At 35.5% G+C, this 23634-nt stretch overlaps 1 protein-coding gene and 1 non-coding gene across 4 annotated transcripts in view; one reads left to right on the top strand and one right to left on the bottom strand.

Moving 5' to 3' along the window:
* Positions 1-23634, top strand: part of CFAP299 (cilia and flagella associated protein 299) — a 494558-nt gene that overhangs the window by 200232 nt on the left and 270692 nt on the right. The gene's annotated exons all lie outside the window — the stretch shown is intronic.
* LOC123614023 (small nucleolar RNA U13) lies at positions 8319-8421 on the bottom strand. Its single transcript, XR_006721491.1, has one exon. It is a non-coding gene; the product is annotated as a small nucleolar RNA U13 (small nucleolar RNA).

A 23634-nucleotide genomic window follows, 5' to 3' on the forward strand; every position in this document is an offset into this window, starting at 1 on the left:
GTTATGTTAATCTCCTTTGTAATTTTCTTTATATTTGAAATATTTCATAGTCATAAATGGAAACATGAAACATAGATTATAATATTTTGGGGAAAGTTTTAAATGAGTGAATTTATTACGTCTAGTAAAATGTTTATAAGGAAATGAACAAAAAATGCAGCCAAAAGGTCAAATACAAAGAGCAAACCTTGGGGTGGCAGCTCACAATTTTTTTCCTCTTGGAAAGGAACCCAGATCCAGATGAAGGCCTCCAGAGGCCACAGAGTCCCTGTCTTCTGCTAGGCATCTGGATGACTGATTCATGTTGGACCAGTAGGATGCTCTCTGTTGGGAAGTGACGTTAGGAGTGCTGAACTACACATCCAAGAACTCACTGAGGCTAAGAGAGATGGTCCATGAACTCCTACTGCTGAGCTCTCTGAGCTGCCTGTGTAGCTACTCTTGTGTTCTGAACATTCAATCCTGCCTTTGAATCTGGAAGATACTGCAGGGATCATTCCAGTAAAACTTCTATTTGGCTTAAATTAGAGTCCAGTTCTTGACTTACAGCAAGGGAACCTACCATCTTAAAATTAGTAAAGTTTATCTCTATTACGGAGAGGATAATCATTTAGCAGAATCCTTTTATGGGAACAGATTATCTCCAATTTCATCCGGAAGAAACCTCCAGAAGCACTAATAGAGTTAGAATCTTTTTTTTTCTTCAGTTTTCTTTTTTTTTTTTAACATTTTTTATTGATTTATAATCATTTTACAATGTTGTGTCAAATTCCAGTGTTCAGCACAATTTTTCAGTTATTCATGGACATATACACACTCATTGTCACATTTTTTTGTCTGTGAGTTATCATAACATTTTGTGTATATTTCCCTGTGCTATACAGTGTAGTCTATTCTACAATTTTGAAATCCCAGTCTATCCCTTCCCACCCTCCACCCCCCTGGTAACCACAAGTCTGTATTCTCTGTCTGTGAGTCTATTTCTGTCCTTTATTTACGCTTTGTTTTTGTTTGTTTGTTTGTTTTTGTTTTTGTTTTTTAGATTCCACATATGAGCGATCTCATATGGTATTTTTCTTTCTCTTTCTGGCTTACTTCACTTAGAATGACATTCTCCAGGAGCATCCATGTTGCTGCAAATGGCATTATGTTCTCAGTTTTTATGGCTGAGTAGTATTCCATTGTATAAATATACCACATCTTCTTTATCCAGTCACCTGTTGATGGACATTTAGGCTGTTTCCATGTTTTGGCTATTGTAAATAGTGCTGCTATGAACATTGGGGTGCAGGTGTCATCCTGAAGTAGATTTCCTTCTGGATACAAGCCCAGGAGTGGGATTCCTGGGTCATATGGTAAGTCTATTCCTAGTCTTTTGAGGAATCTCCACACTGTTTTCCATAGTGGCTGCACCAAACTGCATTCCCACCAGCGGTGTAGGAGGGTTCCCCTTTCTCCACAGCCTCTCCAGCATTTGTCATTTGTGGATTTTTGAATGACGGCCATTCTGACTGGTGTGAGGTGATACCTCATTGTAGTTTTGATTTGCATTTCTCTGATAATTAGTGATATTGAGCATTTTTTCATGTGCTTTTTGATCATTTGTATGTCTTCCTTGGAGAATTGCTTGTTTAGGTCTTCTGCCCATTTTTGGATTGGGTTGTTTATTTTTTTCTTATTGAGTCGTATGAGCTGCTTATATATTCTGGAGATCAAGCCTTTGTCGGTTTCACTTGCAAAAATTTTCTCCCATTCCGTAGGTTTTCTTCTTGTTTTGTTTCTGGTTTCCTTTGCTGTGCAGAAGCTTGTAAGTTTCATTAGGTCCCATTTGTTTATTCTTGCTTTTATTTCTTCTAGGAGAAAATTTTTTAAATGTATGTCAGATAATGTTTTGCCTATGTTTTCCTCTAGGAGGTTTATTGTATCTTGTCTTATGTTTAAGTCTTTGATCCATTTTTTGAGTTGATTTTTGTATATGGTGTAAGGGAGTGTTCTAGCTTCATTGTTTTACATGCTGCTGTCCAGTTTTCCCAACACCATTTGCTGAAGAGACTGTCTTTATTCCAATGTATATTCTTGCCTCCTTTGTCAAAGATGAGTTGACCAAAAGTTTGTAGGTTCATTTCTGGGCTCTCTATTCTGTTCCATTGGTCTATATGTCTGTTTTTGTACCAATACCATGCTGTCTTGATGACTGTAGCTCTATAGTATTGTCTGAAGTCTAGGAGAGTTATTCCTCCAGCCTCTTTCTTTCTCTTCAGTAATGCTTTGGCAATTCTAGGTCTTTGATGGTTCCATATGAATTTTATTATGATTTTTTCTAGTTCTGTGAAATATGTCCTGGGTAATTGGATAGGGATTGCATTAAATCTGTAGATTGCCTTGGGCAGTGTGACCATTTTAACAATATTGATTCTTCCAATCCAAGAGTATGGAATATCTTTCCATTTTTTAAAGTCTTCTTTAATTTCCTTCATCAGTGGTTTATAGTTTTCTGTGTATAATTCTTTCACCTCCTTGGTTAGATTTATTCCCAGATATTTTATTACTTTGGGTGCTATTTTAAAGGGGATTGTTTCTTTACTTTCTTCTTCTGTTGATTTATCGTTAGTGTAAAGAAATGCAACTGATTGTTGAACGTTAATTTTGTAACCTGCTACCTTGCTGAATTCTTCAATCAGCTCTAGTAGCTTTTGTGTGGACCTTTTAGGGTTTTCTATATATAGTAACATGTCATCAGCATATAATGACACTTTTACCTCTTCTTTTCCAGTTTGGATCCCTTTTATTTCTTTCTCTTGCCTGACTGCTGTGGCTAGGACTTCCAGGACTATGTTGAATAGGAGTGGTGATAGTGGTCATCCTTGTCTTGTCCCAGATTTTAGTGGGAAGCTTTTGAGTTTTTCACCGTTGAGTACTATGCTGGCTGTAGGTTTGTCATATATAGCTTTTATTATGTTGAGATATGTTCCCTCTATACCTACTTTGGCGAGAGTTTTTATCATAAATGGGTGTTGAATTTTATCAAATGCTTTTTCTGCATCGATTGAGATGATCATGTGGTTTTTGTCCTTTCTCTTGTTGATGTGATGTATTATGGACTCATGCTCTGTGTGAATCTAAGAAAGCTATTACTTCCTCTAAATCCCGTTCTGTGTACTTACTTGGCACACGGCAATTCAAAGGTTAATTGCTACAAACTTTGGAGAGATGCAATGCGAAATGCAGTGGGTTCAGTAAAATATAAAATAAACGGATGTTTTGATTGTGGTGATATACATAAGGGCTTCTATTTTTAAGTGTTTTATGTTGATGAAATTATAAATCTGCTCCTCTCTACAACTAAGGAAACATCCAGAGATTGTTTTGGATTTGGATATGTGCAATTGAAAGCCAAGTATATTCATGAGACTATTTGACCATTGGTGCAACATTGTAGTAATATTTCTTTCTTCAAATTCATAAATTTGAAGAAAAAAACTTCTGGCTACTTAATGTTAACAAACACAACAGCTTTCATAATATGAACAATGAAACAAAACAGTGGGAAAAGGAAAATTCTTGATACATGAAATATGTCATTGGAAATGAATGAATTAAATAGCTCTTCTGTCAAAAAATAATTTTACTTTCTGAAATTAAATCATATAGAAGTTTCAACCAAAAATCAGCTGTCAGGGAAGACGTTGACTGTACTGTAATAAATAACAGAGCTGACCTTCAGAACAGTAAGAGGAAGATAACTCTTTAAAATTTGTGAACATTTTTGCTCAACCTAATTTGCAAAACGTGATGATGAATTTGGCAGAAAGTTGTAAAACCTAACAGTTTCTAATTTAATGTTTATGCTATTTGGAGAAAATTGTTATATTGTATTCAAAAGCTCTTTTGATTTTTCAATTGAGTATAATTTAGTACTTTAAGAGGTTGGTAGATACGCTCTAAGCAAGGTTTGGATCACAAACAGAAATTTAGCAATCATGTTGATTTCTCTTTTCCTCCTTAACCTCAGTATGTGGCGAATTAAGTGCTCTTGACAACCAAGCTTTTGAAGCAGTATTTTGTCTCTTTAGATGCTGTAAGTGAAAGGGAAACAGTGGGACCTTCCCATTTCTTTTTCCCCACTCCTGAGTCCCGGGAAAGGTATATTTTACAGCTGGATCATCCCAGGGTAGTGTTCCTTTAGATGAGAAATACAGTGCAGTGTTGGCAGGTGCTCTTCTTTGGACCATTTCTGCGTGTCTGACCATTGCTGGTCTCTGTGTTTACTCATCCTAGACAGAGAGACTCAAGGGGAGGGGCCAGATCTGAACCAACGTCTTCATTAAACTCAAGATAGCAAGAATACCTGCCTCCTTTGGCGTGGGGGCCAAATAAATTTATACTCCGCTTTAGTTCTTGAGAGATGGAGGAAAAGTCTCAGGTGGCTCAGTTTTCTGTCACTCTTTTTTTAGAACTCTCTACTCCTCTTCATATTTGACCAATATAGATATAACCAATATAGAACCCTTGCAATGTTAACAAATTACAGTGATAATTAGGATACTTGTCTTTTACTGGATACTCACTTTTTGTTGGCACTTAAAACTTGTCAAGTTTATTAGCATAAACTTATTCATAATATTCCTTACATTTTAACATCTGTAAGATTTATAGTGATATCCACTCATATTCTTGATATTGGCGATTTGTGTCTTCTCTCTTTTCCTGAGATGTCTGGCCTGTGGTTTATCAGTTTTACTGGTCTTCTTACAGAACCAGTTATCTGCTTCATTGATTTTGTGTTGTTTCTGTCACTGATGTCTGCCTTTTTGATTATTTTGTTTCTTCTGCTTACTTTGGATTTAATTTGTTCTTTTTCTAATTTCCTAAGATGAAAGTTTAGGTCATTGACTTGAGACCGTATTCTTTTCCAACATAGGTATTTTAGTGCTATAAATAGCCCTCTAAGTACCACGTTAACTCCAGCAGGCTTTTTGATAGGTCATGTTTTCATTTGCATGCAATTCATTTTATATGCAGTACAAATTATTTTCTGATTTTCCTTTGGATTTCTGTTTGACCCATGAGTTATCTAAATTTTATTGTTTATTTTCCAAATAATTGGGTATTTTCCAAGATTAATTTATTAACTTTTAGTACCTGTTCCTCTTCTTCCTTTACTGTCATGGTATTATCATTTGAGATCAGCAGGCTGAACAGGTATATCACTGTTGTAACTGATGTTCTTTCATCCTAGTGTTGTGTTCGCTGAGGAGGCTAGAGGTTTTTTGTTTTGTTTGTTAATTTTCTGTTGTCTAAATTACTTCTGTGTCCTCTGGGGTAAATCATTTTGTATGTATTTCCTGTCTATCATATTGCAAGATTTTTCTCAAATTTTTAGTGCTCCTTGATTCTTCATTCATATTTAAGAAAAGGGCAACATAAAAGCTAGCCTATGAGCTCTGATAGATTTTACATGAACCTATGATTGGCCAGGGAGCTTACTGTTTGGCAGGAGCCCTCTTAAATATGGAGGCTGTTTTGTGGTATCAAGTGCCTGTTCTGATTCCCCCCAGGCACTTTGTTCGGTATCTTTAACTATTAATCTTCAGTCCTTTGTCTGGGTGTTTGAGGGGCATGCCTGTCTAGTTACTGATATCTGTTCATGCAGGTGGAGTGTATTTTGATTGATCTTATTTCTAGCCCTAGTTCTCACTCTTTGACTCTTATGTAACTGGAATTTCCGACCTCGGAGCTTCTCCAGGACTTAGCTGATAAATTGGTTTCCTGCTTGGATGCTGTTGTCTCCCTCCTCCCTCCTTCCTGCCATCCATCCTTCCTTTCTTCCTTCATGAATAAGCCCAACTATTTCCTATTCTATTTTATTTATAATGGTAGATTTATTTTAATCCTCGACAATTACAGAACTTTATTTTTTAAAACAGAATTATGTCATTGTATCCTTACTGCCTAGGATGTTTGATAGGAGCATCATATGCTCATATGTATGTGCAATTTATATGCACATGTATAAAGTCTTCTGTTCATTATGAATATAATTTTTGGTAAAGTAGATTTTCCTATATTTTAAAGATTTCTAGGAATAAAAGGAAATGTAATATATGTGGCAAATGATTTAGAAACACTTTGGACATTATGTTTTGGCGGGGGCTTGTTTAACATTTTATATATATTTGTTGCTTTGCAACAGGTGTTATCTGATAGGCCAGAGCTAAGATGACTTTTTAATTAAATGCTTTCTACCTTATTGTATTGGGGTTAAAAGTAATCAAATAAAATGACATCTCAATTATTTGAGAACTAATATGCTGAAATGAATATAAAATTCAACAAAGTGCTGTTGTTCTGAAGACCTAAAAGACAAGGTGTCATTTGAAAGGAAGCTGCATACCAATTTGGCATCTGTAGTCAGGTTTGAAATAGTTATTAAGTTATATAGCAAGGACAGTGCACATATTTTCTTGTGGGCTTTCTGAGGCAGTGGCATTCTCCCAGATTCTTGGGAAAATATTTGGGGAGAAGAGACATCCAGCTCCAAAATATTTTCTCCTTTGGGGGAAGTGAAGTTGGCAGGGCATAGAATACATAGCACTCTACATCTGGCCCACGGTGAGGGCTCTCGTCACACTTACCAGATTTTGTGTGACTCACCTGAAGGAAACAGAATTAAGAAGGCAAAAGATCTCATTTTCTATTTTTATCTTTTGGAGTCTGGGAGGCAGAAAGGGCTTGTGGAGGGAGGACCGGGGGAAGGAAGGAGGGAGGGAGAAGAGAAGGACAGATACATTTGACACCAATATCATCATGAACCATAGCATCTTAGAAATAAAAAGAGCATAGTGCATTTGTTCAGTCTCTTTTCTGATATAGAAATCCCTTTTCAACTTCTCTGATAGACTAGTTTAAATACTGTCACTGGTAGGTAGCCCATTTTTCTGTAGGTTGTCATTTCCATTTCACAGAGTCTAACATTTAGTGCTGGGGAAAATGTGCTTTCTTTTAGTTCCTTGTCTTCTGGAACAGTATAAAATAATGCTGCTGCCATACTGATTTTTGAAGATAGCTTTGGCTTTTTTTTTCTTTTAAATTTTATGAAGCTTTTAAGTTAATTTTTTTTATTCTTTCAGTCACTCTTTATTTAAAAACCTTCAGTATTCTGATTGATTTCTTCTTGATACTCCTTAATTTCCAATGTCCCTTAAACTTCTTAAAATTGAAAATATCACATACATATAAAAGTATATAGTTTATAAATTTGCAGCTCCATAAATTACTATAAAATGAACAAATTCTTCAATTGATGCCCAGAATGAGAAAATGAACATTACATAAGCCCCCTCTATGCCCATTTACTCACTACTCTCCTCCTCCCAAATATAATAATATTCTCATTTCTAACACCATTGAACAGTTTTGTCAGTTTTCAAATTTTGCATGCTAGAATCAGATTGTCTGGGTTCTTTCACTCAGTGTTTCATTTGTGAGAGTCATCATGTCATGTGTAGTTGTGGTAGATACTGTTTCATTTCTGCGGTTTTCCACTGTATGACAACACAATTTATTTATGTGCAATCCTGAACATATTATAATTATATACAACAACATAATTTGCTGATTAGATGTGCTGGAAATATCTCCTCCCACTCTATACCTTGGCTTTTTGCTTTCTTAATGAAAGTTCCTAATTTTAATGTAGTAGGCCAATTTATGAATCTTTCCCTTTATGGCTAGAGCTTTTTTTTTTTTATCCTATTTAAGATATCTATGCTATTACAAGATCATAAATGTACTTCTATATTATCTGCTGGAAGTTGTATTGTTTAATATTTTCATTAGATGTATATTTTAACTGCAACTACTTTTTTGAATACGGTGTGAAGTAGAGGTCAAGTTCCATAGACCTACTGTGCATCCTAGCAAGGATGTCAAGCAGGCATAAATATAAACATTTTGATTTCCATTTGAAGGTCTGCATTGTTAAGAGTTTTAGGGGTGTTCAGTGTGCAAATGCTGCTTCAAGTTATGAGATTGGATGCTATTGCTAAAGAAATGAGCACAGATTGAGAAGAAGTCTGAGGACTGAGCCTAGGGGCATGCCAACATGTCATCTAAAACTGTACTCAGTACTCCACTACATGCCTGTGTAGAGAAGATTGTACTAATACAGGGCACAGTGTACTGTAGATTCCTGCCATCTGGACACTACCTCTAGTAGTGTGTCCCATGATTGTGTTGACTTATGCCATAGTCAAGTCAGAGTATAAACTTAATTGAATATTAATGATAAGCCAGAATGTCCTATTTTTTTTTTTTCATGTCAGCCAGGTAGTGTGCCAATGTTGTAACAAGGTTCAAGGGAGGCACATGTCACACAAGCATGTCAATACCCAATCATCACACTCATGAACTACAGAATATCCTAATTTTTTTAATATGAATTGTTATTAACCCTAATGCTTCATTTTATGCTAATGGAATTTGTTTGCGTACAAAAGCAACAATTTATTATTTTTTTTTCTTGAGCATTTAATGAGTTTTCAAGTTATTTGGGTTACTTGTCCCAACCTATCAGGGTATTTTGGAATTCTAAATATTTAATCCGACATGGTAGCTGTCTCTCACATATCACAAAGTCTTTCAACATTTGTAGATTTGATAAGCAAGTGACTAATAGGGAATATTGGACACTATAGGATCGCATCTTGAAAGCTTTGACTGATTCCCTAGCTAACATTGCTCCCAGTCTCAAACCTTCTGTGAGCAAAGGTGTTCAATTATATCTCACCTACTGTTATATCCAGGTCATATTTCCTTAGCTCTTCTAGGAAGGAAGTCATGAGTGAAGCCATCTTGGTTTGAATTCCCACTTTATGTAGTCTTGAGTGAGGCACCTAATGCAGGAATCTTGCCCACCTTCTTGTCAGAATAAATTACTTCCAGTGTAAATTTATTTCTCCTCTGGAAAAAGGAATACCCACAAGATGGTAGGATGCATGCCCAAATGGCACACTTGGCCTTTGGTCACCTCCAACAATGTGAAAGTAAAAACTTTGTGTAGAGTAGCTGGCTTTCGTTCAGCCAAATTCAAGAAGAAAAAAACCCCCGAGCACACATTCATGTCATTTGCAACATTTACCAAGTGCCTATTTTATGCAATGCACAGTTTTAGATGTTCTGAAGAGTATCAGATGATGAATTATGGATCCCTGCCATCACACCGTATATCAAGTCTAGAGGTCTGTCACCTATATTGCAACTCTATAATTTTCTTCATTTTCCATATAATTTGTTCTCAAATCATTTCCTGTGATTTCATTGCTTCTTTAAGACACCTCTATAAGTTGTTTGTGAGGTGCTTTTCCAAGTTCTTACTAGCCATGAGAATATTTGACTCTTTACAGTCACATGCCTGACATTGATATCCCATGAGCCATCTCTGATTCTCCACTGTCTCACATGGGATTGTTGATGAGGAATAAGAACACTGAATCTTCTAGAGGTTAAGCCATGTAGTTTGTGGCCAGTGGGGTCTGGAAAATAAATGCCCTCATCTCCAGTCTATTCTTTTTTTAACTAGGTCACAGAGTGTGACTTCAAAATTGCACAGGCATTGTATTTAAGGACCTCTGTTAACAATGAGTACAGACCCCAAAGTCTCTTAGGTGCACCTCGTGACTGCGTTGTTATGAGTTTCATGTAAAGTGAGGTACTGCCACTCCTGATCTTGCAGGCTACTACTGTTACACTCCCAGGAAATCTTTGAGGCCTGAAACTTGTGTTTAGGTTACAAGGGATCATTTATTCGTGAAACATTTGCAGAAGTGTTTTTATAAGACTTGTGACCAAATCATAATATATGCCTTTAGCAAGGAAGGAATAAAGGTTGTTGATTATCAGTAGGAAACTTGGATGTTATACATTTAAAATTGGGATATAAAGCAAAACAAAAAGCTACAGATTACCAGATCTCAAAGGGAAAAATTAGTAAGCCATGAATAATAAACAGAGGAAATATTTTTAAAAGGTAAAGTATCAGAATACCTCTGAGATCAGTTTAACATATAAAATCTGCTGTGTGTGTGTATGTGTGTGTGTGTGTGTGTGTGTGTGTGTGTGTATAGCAGATTACCTAAATTCGAACTGACCTTGGCCACTGTATAGGGGTAATATTTTTGAAAGAATGAGTTGTACTAAAACAGTTTCTGCAATATATTAGGCACCAATATGCTTTCCTTCCACGTTAGGCATGCAGAACTTTTTCCCACCTGTTTATTTTTCCTTAAACAAACATATTATCTGATATAACTAGTCCAAAGAAAATTTTCTCTTCCTCTATGTGAATGAACTCCCCTCTTACCCTTTTGCAAAATCCTGGAGTTCTGATGTAGTTCAGGATCTTATATCACATCCATGTCACTTTTTGGAATCACTTTAATGGTATAGTGACTTGAATTATTTTCAAGCATTTAATCAGCTTCTGTTTAAGTCGGTTTTCTCCTTTGACAGTGTAAATTTATTTTCCAAATGCAAATGTATGATAATATAGACTGAACTCCCTGTGCTGTTATGAGCTTTAAAACAAAAAACAAGCTTTGTCTTAAAGTCGCAAAAAGTGGCAAAATTTAGAATGTTTCATCGTCTGTCCCATAGCTCTCATGACAGTTATTTCATAGTGTCATTGTTTATTTTCTTTTCATCATTGAAAAATTAAGATATTTTATTCATGGGAATGGACAGTTCCTAAAAGAATGGTTCTGGGTGTCTAAAATATAAGGAAGAAATTTTTAAATAAATGGATTTAGACTTATTCTGTGATTAAAATAGTAGGCCCTGGAGTCAAGAGTTTTAGATTTATAGTTGAGCTCAGGTATTTACTAGTTTGAGCATTTTGGGAAAATGATGCCTTTCTGTACTTCAGTTTCCTCAGCTGAGGAATGAGAATGATTGTGGCTCCCAGTCATTGAATTGTGGAATGCTTTAAATGAGATAGAGTATGTGATGTGCTTAGTGAATGCTCGATAAATATTAGTTATTATTAAGGCTTTACGTACAAGATTATTGTACAAAGTACAATTCCGGAGGGCTGAAGAAAGGAACTGCTAGGAAAAATTAATATGGTTCTATACTTTTAGTGTACAGGTGATGAGAGTGAGGTGACAGCTTATTATAACCGTCTTAACTGTCTAACAAGGTAAATTGGAGAGGTTAGCTTTTAATCTCACGTGGAAATTTGTGCTGCTGTAACTTACTTTTGCCTAACTTACTTTTGGCTCTATCTGATTTGGATACTTCTTAAAATTTTTCATTTGATAAACTTTCCTTGGTGGAAAATGTACCATATTTGTGCATTTTGAAATGCAAGTGATGTGAATAAACAATAAATACTGTTGGAGTTGAAGAACATTATATATGATTTCTCTATTCCTCACCCAAATTTTGATTCAATTGAAAGAAGATCCTGAAATCAGATAGAATGAGAAAGTGATACTGATTTTCAAATAGATAAATAAATCTATACTAAAAGGATGGCTAAGGATAAAAGCAAATGGGCTTGCCTTTGCTATTCTTTTTCCCAGGATAGATCTTGAAACAGCTAGCCCAAGGGAAATTTTGCTCTACAAAGCAGTTTGTTTACCTAGGATCACTACACCACTTCACACTTAACAGCTGTTTCAGCTCCACCGGGTTGAAAGAAGCAAGAACCACTAACTTGTCCATTTCTGTAGGGAGGAGTAAAGGGTAGAGCAAAGCAGTTTTCTTAAAAATTAAGAGATTCCAAGTAAATGTAAATGAGGAGAATGGAGGGATGAAACCCTAGGTGCATGCCTATTAAAGTTGGACAACCTGGCAAGAATGTTGATATTCACTGCAGTTGGGCGAGATTATCATTATTCTGAAGGCTCTAGCCTAAGAAATAACCTAACAAAATAAATACAAAATATATAAACTCGGAAAGGAAGAATTCAAAGGATCAGTGGTAGACAATGATGTCATTTTTTTCCAAAGTTCAAGAGAACTAATTATGAAAACTACTAAGTAAGAACACCAAATACCAGATCTTTGACTTATGCCAGAGAATTCCAGGATAAAAAGTTAAATATAAAAATTAATCAACAGTTAGATTTAGGCTGATGAGAGACAAATCCAGTGGCCATGGTGGCTAATCTCTTCCTCTCTTGGTTGCTTAGCAGAGAGCTGGCTTAGTTTGACAGAATGTCACCGGGGTCCGGAGGCAGCACCTTTCTAACAGCCATCCCCTGATGAGGAGGTCCCCACTGATGCAGATCACAGATTTCCCTGACCCTTAGCCTTACAAATATGTGGGGTTACTGACTCAGGTTTCCTCTCTGCTGGAACGTTGGCCGTGTGCACATAGGTATGAGCTGTGGCTGATGAGAGTTAAGAGCTGGGGATGCTGTGTCTCTCTGCTTATCAGTTTTCTCTTGATAACTCCCTTTTTTCTGTCTTCATTGTGAACTGTTGGTGGTGTGTGCCCATGACTGGCAACTGGAAAGCAAAAAGGGACATCCATGTTTCAAGGTGCATGCAGGGACAAGAATCAAAAACCAAAAGTATGCCTTGTATAAAAGTATGAATTGTGCATCACATCAGAAAGGCAGAATGGGTAGATTCAATGGACTTGGATTGGACACCTGTCCCCTGAAGCCAGTGTGATACCAGAGAGAAAAATTTAACCCTAGAAGGATCAAAGGGAGAAGAGGGAGGAGAATTCTGCTCCAACAGAATATTTTCCTCAAGGGAAGTGTGTTTAAACTAGAAGAAAAAATGTAACTGAGCTTATTTCACACTGGCGAGATCACACATTTTGCCACCAGTGAAAATGGGGACTCACAAGATAAGTTACATTCAGTTATAGAGGAAAAAAATTAATGCTTCACTTTTCATGGCTGAATTATATAAAATCCATACTTCAGTTAAAAGAGAAATTGTTGTTTGTAGCTCTACTTGAGATCATGTTAAGATAATTTATTGAAATTTTAGAAAGTGGGAGTTAGATGATTTTCATATAAGAGAGACTTCTGTGCAAATTCATTTTCTTTTGAACAACATTTACTTTTCAACCAAATGCTTAATAAACATGTCTATGACTTTATTTTCCAAAAATAAAATGCGGCCTAATGGGAGAAGAAAAATACCAAAATGATTTTCTTAAAGTGTTTTCATAATAGTAATAATTTTTCCTTAAACATAAAATAAGTTACATTAATACATCTAACTCTAGATGCAGACTGGACAAGTGAAAAACTAGGTTATATAGCCAAGAGGAAATAACATTATGAAATACTCTTACTGATTTACTACATCACCTTTTAAATGAAATAAATAGAAACAAATGTCAGGAATGTGCTCTCAAGAATGAGCTTTATGCTTGTGGTATTTCATTCTAGCTCTCAGTATAACCTGCAGGTGAAATGAAAAGAGGACATTTATTTGTTTCTATAGAAAACAACAGTTTGTTATGTCACCTACCTAATAACATTTCATTATGCCAGCTTATTTCATTTTTGAATCTTTTTTTTAAAGAAATGATTTTAAACTATAGAAAAGACACAAGAATACTATAGAGAACATCTGTATACCTTTTACCCAGATTCACCTATTATAACCTATCATTTTTAATGGCACTTCCCAACATTTTTAAATATTGAGTACTTAAACAGAAGTTCATCACACTGGATTGGTGTGTGTGTTTCGTGGGCAGCATCCCTGTTTGCAGAGAAGGACAGTGTTAGCCAGTCCACACAAGTCCTCTAAGGGGATGGGAGCCAAATTGCCTTTCTCTTGAAATCCTAAGAGGGACCACTCCATTTGTTGAAAGAAGAGTCACTGAGGCTCCCTAAATTCTTATTGAATAAGTTAAAAAACTATAAATAAGTGAAGCTATAAGGTAGTAAAGTAAATCTTAAAAATAGATTTAAACGTTAAAAGTGAGAGACTCATTTTCCAATCTCACTGCCCCTTCTGCAATTAACAATATCTTATAAATCTTTCCAGAAATATTCTGTGATGTACAGAGATGTATAGCCATCACAATAGCAACTGGCATGCAGTCACAGACATATATAGAAGTTTAAATACACCTGTAAATAGAATGACAGATACAGATTTAGAAATCCTTTTCCACGCATAATCTAATGGGACTATTTTGTATATACTCTCCTGCAGCTTGCTCTTTCATGTAGCAATACATCTGAGTCAGCTGAATTAGTTGTCTAGATCTGCCTCAGTCTTTTTAAAAGCTGCATAATATTTAATTGGATGCATAGGCCATATTATTTTAATCCATACCCCAATGATGTGCATTTAATTTTTTTCCTTTTTACCATTCACTGTTATAAAACTGTCAAACTTCCTTCTCTTTTCTGAGAGTTTTTGTAAAATAATTTCTAGCAGGGTATTTATGCATTTAACTTGTGATAATAATTGTTGAATCATTTGATAATGGTCATTTGATATTTCTTGTATTTAGAATATTGCATGTTTTCAGAAAATGTCTGTAGATGGAAGGAAGGGAGGAAAGGAAGCCAGGAAGGCTAGTCTTTTGGGAAGTTTCCTTCATGTAAGTGAAGGAGGAGAGGGACAAGTCAAGATTATGATTGCCTCTACTTACCATTTTTCTATTGTGCTCTGTATCTTCATATTTGTGTACTTTTAAAATATTGTGTACTTTTTACTTATTTCAGAGACCAGCTTGAGTGTTGCTTCTTCAGGAAGAATATGACAAGTAGAATGTTAAATATTTGTATTGTATGGTCCTGTCATACTCTACACTTCATCACACTTGCATCTCTTTCAATGTCTGTCTCCTTAGATAGATAAGAAGAGGCACCGTAAGTGTAGAGACCATGTCTCTCTTGTTTGTCAGTGAATTCTCTACTTCACCAGGATGTCAAGGTGTTCAGCATTTGCTAAAAGCAAAGAGGTGAAGGGAGGAGAGAATTAGAGAGAGTGACACACACACACACACAGAGACAGAGAGAGAGAGAGAGGCTGTGAGACAGGAAGTAAGAAAGGGAAGGGGGAATGGATGGAGAGAAAAGGGGATGGAGATAAGAGGGTCATGATGCTGCGAGTTAGAGCTGTAATAGGAGAGAAATATGTAAAAATGAATGCTAAGAAGGAAAAATCATAGATACAAGAATCTCAGTATTTCCTGACTTTAGAATCAGGGTAACATTGGGTCATTTTTCAGAAAACCAAAGTAGTTGACCACAGCTTGGTTTCTGACTGCAGCGTGAAAGCTGTGAGTGTTGGAAGGGCATGGGTCCAGAATAAGAAGGACTGCTGTTCTGAGGACTTGTTTTTCCATTTAAGTGGTGCAAAGAGAACTGGGAAAGGTATCACCGTCAGGGTGAAATACCTGCTTTCTGTAACCTAATGCTGTGGGAATAGAAATACAATTACGATCATGAATCCATCTTGGTGGGGGCAGCTTGAAATTGCATTGGACTAGAAGCTCATGTAATGTCACAATGGGAAGGTTATGTGAGGTAGTTTTACTTATTTTTATCTTACTGTAATGTGGTAGAGACATTTATAAGACATTTGTTAGCTGAAATTTCTTTTTGAATCTACTACATTATAATTATATATCTCTATATCCATACTTCTATATATCTATATATATATATACAAAATATTTATATAATTATAATGCATGGAGAAATTCACATTAAAGAATAAACCATCTTAAATTTTATATCATTCACATTTAAGTGTATCATTAAACCTAAATAATTAGGAAATAGATTATTCAACTTAAAAGCTTCTTGCTTTTTCTATTTCACACTCTCCTTTCTGGGCCACGTGTCTGTTTTCACCAACATTGGAAAATGGGTTCTTGAAAGGAGAGTAAATGAAATATCTAAATAATTAATAGCAGATTGCACACTTTTTAAACTCATGTTACTTATCAATATTCTCACACTTATCAATCTGCCTGACTGATTCTAATAATAAGAGAGGGTGGGATTCAAATGATACTTCAAAAGGAGGTTGTGTTAACATATGGAACATGCCTCACTTGGGTTTCCTCTCCATTTATTGGAGTTAAATCAACAGGAGGCTGTTGCTGCTCATACCTTGAAGACGCAACTGGCAGAAAGTAGAGCTCATGGAAAAGTTTCCTTTACGAGGTAGAAAAACATTTTGGCTTCATCCTACATGTACTGCACTCCAAAGTCTATTGCTACTGTTTTCCGAATTACTCACTGGCTTGATGAATGGCAGTTACAAGTAGTGCCTTTATTGCAATACACAGATGTTGATGTTTTCCACGATTTTCCTGAAGTAAATGGAGGGCTTTCATATCGAAAAGACTCATTTTGGATGTAATAAAAGAACCTAGATTTCTACTTTTTTAAGATCCATACACTCCTACATTTTTATTCTTATTTTTTAAAGAGAGTTTATTTACAGAACCTGTCTTCCTTGGCATTGATAGAAAGCAGATGTTAACCTAATGGTATGAAGCCAGGAGGTTTAGTGAGAAATAATAGTTTGAAACAGAATCACCATGTTGAGGGTCAGAAATGGGTTAGAATTCTTACATACAGCTGAGTACAGCTAACTGTGTGTCTGTGTCTGTGTGTGTCTGTGTGTGTATTTGTGGGGGTGTGTGGCTAGAGGCGGGAGGAGCAGAGAGAGAGAGAGAGGTTGAGAGGGAGTGGCTGATGAAAAGGAGGTGAAAATAAGGAAATGCTGAATGAAAATATTTCATGATAAAATTCAATTCTACAAATGATTTGGGATTACCTACATTTAAATTTAGTTGTGTATTTGAGGTTCGCATACTGTGTGAAACTTTTAAAGTAGGGCTTATTACTCAATATAAAGAAATGCATGGATGAATTTCTTGGAAAAGTTTCCCAGGGCTTTTTGTACACCTATATTATTAGCTCTTTGAACAACTTACTATGTCCAGAAACTTAAGGTTGTTTTGGGGGGAAAAATGTTTACATTATGTTAAATAACATGACTTTGTAAATCAATAGGACTCTTGCCTTGTGTATAATTACTGATCCTAGCAAAACTTTACAGTGAAATCTGAACAATATTCATATTTATTAAAGTACTTTTTTCTGTCATATTATTTAACTGTGTTAAGGAATTTTGATAACTTTGTCGTGCTGTTCATGCAAATATTTCCAGTGTCAAGAAACTATGTAGTGAGGGAAGGAAGCTATTTGGGGGGATATTCTTTTAGAAAGGTTTCAAGTTTGGTTTATAGGTTTATTAAAGTGTAAAGATTTTTACTTTTTTAATGTTGGATTGTTTCAACAGGATATTTCTTTAATATCAAATTAGTTTTAAACAATCCAGAGTAATAAGTGCTAATTTTATTTTCATTTCTTACTTATTTTGGTAGTGGGCCCAAAGTAATAGTGAAATATGATTTTTTAAAGACTATTTAAGTTCATAGCAAAATTGAGAGGAAGGTACAGAAATTTCCCATGAATCCCCTTCCTCCACACATGCATAGCTTTTCCCATTATCAACATCCCTCAAGAGAGTGGTACATTCGTTAAAATTGGTGAACCTACATTGACACATCATGATCATCCAAAGTCCATACTTTGCATTAGGGTTAACTCTTGTTGGTGTACATTCTGTGGGTTTGGACAAATAGATAATGACATGTATCCATCATTATAGTATCATACAGAGTATTTTCACCCTGCTAAGAATCCTCTGTGCTCTTCCTGTTCATCACTACTCCCCCTCCCCTAACCACTGATCTCCATAGTTTTGCCTCTTCCAGATGTCATATAGTTGATGTCATACGGTATGCATCCTTTTCAGACTGGCTTTTGTCACTTAGTAATATGCATTTGAGCTTCTTCCAAGTCTTTTCATGGCTTGATAGTTCATTTCTTTTTAGCAGCGAGCAGTATGTCATAGTTCATTTATCCATTCACCTATCAAAGGATATCTTTGTTGCTTCCAAGTTTTGGCAATTATGAATAAAGCTGCTATAAGCATCTATATGCAGGTTTTTCTATGGACTTAAGTATTCAACTCCTTTGAGTAAATATCAAGGAGTGCTATAATGATTTTATAATGGTGATTTTAATGTTTACAACTTTCCCTGTTTTTTGTTTCTATGGCATTAGTGGAATTTTTGTAATTTCTATTTTATGTATAACAATATTTTTTGGTAGCTTTCCATTGATACCTAACCTGTCCATATATTTTCCTACTTGTGTGCTATATTCTGTGAGTTTTTGTGATCATATCTTTGTGCCTACTAATGAATTGTCTGGTAAAATAATGACTTTGTAAGAATAGTCCATAAATGACCTTTAAAATGATAAACTGAAAAGAAGTAATAAATTTTAAACTGTGCTTGAACAAACCAAATGCAGCTTAGTAATTATATCCTTCTTTGAATCATATCTGGCCACCATTTTACCTGTAGGAAATTTCTGAAAACTTTTAAAAAGACTGAATTATACTCATTAATATCTATGAATTTTCAGATAATTTGCATATGTTTAAGTCTTTATATTTTATAAAGTAGTTCTAAGTAATTTATTAATTGAAAATATTTCAGTTCCCCTTTGTCACACCTCTTTCTAATCACATTAACAACTTCTTTAACTTAATAGAAGCTCTAATAAAAATAAATAACATCAGCAAGATACAGAGGCAAGTGAGAGTCTGCTGTCCAATCACAGAAGACATTACACTGATTTCACAGGAATGAATATCCCTGAATTTATCTGAACAGCCAAGCCACTCAAGCTGGACGTAGTACTGAAGTAGTAAGAAGATGCACGTTTAAGGAAAAGAGAGCAATTTTTCCAGCTTTATTGAGATGTAATTGATAACAGAAAATCATGTATTTAAGTGTACAATATGATGATTTGATATGCATATATATTGTGAAATCATTACCACAGTCAAGCTAATTAACATATCCATCATGTCACACAACTTTTTTTGTGTGTGTGTGAGAACACAAGGTCTTTTCTCTTAGCAAATTTCAAGTATACTATATAGTGCTATTAACTACAGTCACCATGCTGTGCTTTAGATCCCCAGAATCTATTCATCTTATAAGTATTCATCTTGTACCCTTTGGACTAATGTCTCTCCATTTCTCCCACCCACAGCTCCTAGCAATTACTATTCTACTCTGCTTCTGTTAGTTTGACTATTTTAACTAAGATTCCACATACAGGTGAGATCATACAGTACTTGTTTTTTGGAGTTTAGCTTAGTTCATTTAGTGTAATATTCCATAGGTTCATCCATATTATTGCAAATGGAAGGTTTTCCTTCTTTTTTATGGTTGAATAATGTTTTATAATTATATTTTATAGTTGAAATATATATATATATATACACACACATGCACACACGCACGCACACACGCATGCACACACAAAATGGAATATTAAATTTACCACATTTTCTTTATCCACCCATTGGTTGATGAACACCTAGGTTGTTTCCATATCTTGGCTATTGTGCATAATGCTGTAATGAACATGGGAGTGCAAGTATCTCGTTGAGATCCAGATTTCATTTCTTTTGGCTGTATACCCAGAAGTGGGAATCCTTATTTTTAAGGAATCTCCATACTGTTTTCCATAATGGCTGTACCATTTCACCTTCTCATCAACAGTGTACAAGGGTTCCCTTTTCTCCATATCCTCTCCAACACTTAACTTTTTGATAATAGCCATCCTAACAGGTGTGAGGTGATATCTCATTGTGGTTTTGATTTGCATTTCCTAGTGATTAGTGATTTTGAGCACTTTTTCGTAATATCTGTTGGCCATTTGTATGTTTGTTTTGTAAAAATGTCTAGTCAAGTCATTTGCCCGTTTTTTGACTAGATTATTTGTGGGGCTTTTTGTTTTGTTTTTTTGTTTGTTTGTTTTTGCTGTTGAATTATTTGAGCTCCTTGTTTAATTTGGATATGAGCTTCATATTAGATATGTGGTTTGCAAATACCTTCTCCTGCAAGAGTAAGTTCTAACAAAGCAGTATGGTAATTTAATATTTTAAAGAGAAATAGCCATTTCTTGTTTTCATCTCCCATTCTATCCTGTGTCTTTCCTATGACACTCATTACATTCTTCCTTATTATAGTAGCTTACTCTTACATCTTCTCTCCTTTACATTTTTAGTTTTCTTAAACTCAGTTGCTAAGCCCAGTGCCTTAATGATAACAGTACAGAATGTATGTTGGTTTAATTAATCAAAATAATTTAAAGACCTTTTATCTGAAGGTTTTGTCAGAACAGACCTAAAACTAAAAAGTACCGTGGGACTTTATTCTCAATGCTGTATAATCTACAAAAGTGATATAAGCTCTTTTCTAAATGTAGACCCATGGTTTGTGTTCAGTGATATTTATAAAGGCATTTTATACCCAGTTTGCTATCTTAAATCTTGTGATTAGCCCAGAAACTTGCGGGCGGGAGGGTTTCATCAGTCGTGGTTCAATTGCTCTGGGTGGCCTAAAGCCATTATGTCATTATCAGCTGCAGGATGAGCTGGTCACACTGTTTGCAGTTTCCCTAAGTTGTTCTATCAGCTGTCCAGAAGTAAATGCAAATAAACGGGTTCCAAACCCCTTTAGAGCACACTGTAAATCTTTGTAACTTCATGGCCAAATGGTAAACCGCAGGACCACATGACTCAATTCCCTCGAGACAGTCGTGTTTTTCCTGTCAGACTTTTCTTCCCTCATTCATCAGCTGGAGGCTTTCATCTCCTTTTAAAGTCATGGCCTTTCAAGTAGGGGTGAAATTACACCTGTCAGTAATAAATGGGCAAAGTACTCTCTATCATTCTGCCATTTCACAGAAGATATTAAAAGGGAGCATAGTTTATTCCATATTCAGTTACCAACACTTTTTTCCCTTTCTCCACAGTACTCTTAAATACCTTCCAGTTATGTGATTGTTGAGCGAATTTAAAACATTCTCACCTAAGACAGTTTTAAAAATACTCCTCTAAATCGGGGGCTGATATGGGAACATTGAGGAAATTAGCTTCCATGTGGGCTATACATAATATTCAGTAACTGCATTCAACTTATTTGACAGAAAGATTTAACTGTATACGTAATCTACAACGGCAATCTAAATGTGCCCCTTAGCACACTTGTTCTGTTTGTTTTTGCTGCGTTACCCTCTGATAGCTTTGTGGTTGCCTGTAATTCCATACGGCAGGTGCACCTGGACAGCCACCGTTTTATTTACATAGAGAACAAAGTTAATGTTTTATCAAATGCGGGTCACACCTGGGTTGGGACATTAGTAGGAAGCAGGGTTCAAATCAAAATTGCAACTTGCTTTTAGCCTGATATTTGAACTCCATTGAACAAACTCTCTTGAGTTCTCTTGAAAGTTTTGAGGACTTGGTCTCTTAATTCCCCATTTACCGAAGGATGAAAGGGGAGCCAGAAGACTGAATACGTTATTTGTAGCGCCACCACTTTCTACAGTGGGTCTTGACTTAAGCAATGAAAATAAATAAACTGCGTCATGACTGCCCATACTGTACACCCCATGTCCCAGGTAGAGAATTTGTAAAATACGAATGTATTTGGCCTGATGTACATGAGTGTGAGGAAAATTTTTTTGATCAATGTCCTAAAACTGAGCTAGATGAATGAATGACTATTGTGAACTTTACAAATAATGGTCATGCTCTAGAGGGTTTTGGTGGTGGTTGTTGTTGTCAGCCCTCAAGGAGAGAGTGTGTCAATTGTTTTTAGATTAGTGATACAGTGAAGAATACATGAATACTGTTAGCCACCCACCATTATTAGCGAAATATTAAATTTTATTTTTCCAGAACATAAACGAAATATGTAATTCTTCTGTTTCAATACCCTGCTTCTTACCCTGTGTCCCCAAGGAGAAAAATAACATAGTAAACTAAAAAATAGAGCCTAAAACTTGGTGAAAAGGGTGGGTTAACTCAGCTTGTTGCTGAAGAATTTATCTCAAAAGCATAATGCAAATTTAATTTCTCTGGAAATGATTACACTAGACTTTGATGACAAAAACCCTAAAGTATATATTTTAAGCCTTATCAACTATTATCCTTATTTATAGAAACAACATCAACCATATATAAGGCTGAAAATGAATTACTATTAATTAATATTATGTTTTGTGGAATCTCTATATTGATATAAATAATTTGTGAAAATTGAGTTATCCCTATTTCTGCACCCAACTCAATGTTATACTAAATAATTTTCTGTGGCTTACAGTATTCTAATATTGTTTCCACTTAATAGAGGTTGAACAATGCTCTCAATCCTCTGCGTTAAGTACAAAATGCCTCTGTACACCCCAGATCCTAAACCTGTAGCCTTGGGCTCTCCCTCCAAGTCTTCTTCCATTTAATACATGGTTCTTAAGAAGCTTGTTTCTCTGTTTTATTCACCTTTAGAAGATAAGAATTACCAAACTAAAATAATTAAATACAATAGTGAGAAAGGAGAAACTAACAGCCAAGGAGAGAAAGGAAAATAACAATGGTTTGCTGAACCTGTTATTAGGCTCTTCACATGCACGATCACATTTAATACCCATAACCTTACATGAAGTACATTACCTGTTTCACAATTGAGTAGGCTAAGATGTAGAGCAGAAGGCATGCAGTTTTTCTCAAGGCTAGTAAGCAACAGAATTGGGATATTCACTCAGGATATCTTACCTTAAGCCAGTGAGGAATGTTCAGAAAGATGACATAAGTCGCTTCTATTGTCAGACCAAGAAGTAGAGAATTCATTCAAGAAGACTAGTAGAAATGGTTAAAATATACAGAGCTTTGAAGTCATTGGCATCATGTCTTTTGTGGAACCTCTCATTTTCTAAAGATAATTAATACATTATTTTACATATTTTTGTTGTAACTCTAAAACTGATGTGGCAGCTACAGTGTCTCAAACAAATTTGAATCAGTTCATTAAACTCAATTCATTGTAATCCCAAATTACATAATTTCCTCTGTTCTCTCCAAAATTAGGTCACATACATAATGCCATTCAGAACAAAGAGAAGCACTTATCTGCTGCCCCATTTCAGGTGGCTTTTATGTTTGACTGTTATGCACTCATACCACATAGTGGTATGTTACAAAATGCAATCCATGCATTACCTGCATGAGAATCAGCTATGTTGCTTTTGTAGAACGCCGAATTGTGTCATCAGGGGCTGGGGCTTAGGTACATAAAATCTGAAAACTACTGTCTTTTAGTTCATCATCAGTTCCCTTTGTACATAAGATGATGAGGCTTTGCAACTGACTGCGTTCTACAATCCATCTATACCTGCAAAGACTAGTGCTTGACCAAAACACTGTTGATTGAGACAAAAGTGATTGGGGAAAACAAAATCTGTCTTCAGTTCATAACTCTGATTGCTCTTGGCCATACTCTCCCCTGTATCTTTGCCAAAAAAAGGTAGGCAGGCACATATTTGATTCATTCTCTGCAATTATTTTAAGTTACTGCAATTGTTTCCCAATTAGTTTGGACTTGGGTTTTGTTAATTGATGCTATTGTTCATGGGCCCCTGTATGTTTGTAATTTGTATTCCATTTTTTTCCCTCTGTATATATAACAAATCATCCATT

Source organism: Camelus bactrianus, chromosome 2 (genome assembly GCF_048773025.1).
Source record: "Camelus bactrianus isolate YW-2024 breed Bactrian camel chromosome 2, ASM4877302v1, whole genome shotgun sequence".
Classification (NCBI taxonomy): domain Eukaryota; kingdom Metazoa; phylum Chordata; class Mammalia; order Artiodactyla; family Camelidae; genus Camelus; species Camelus bactrianus.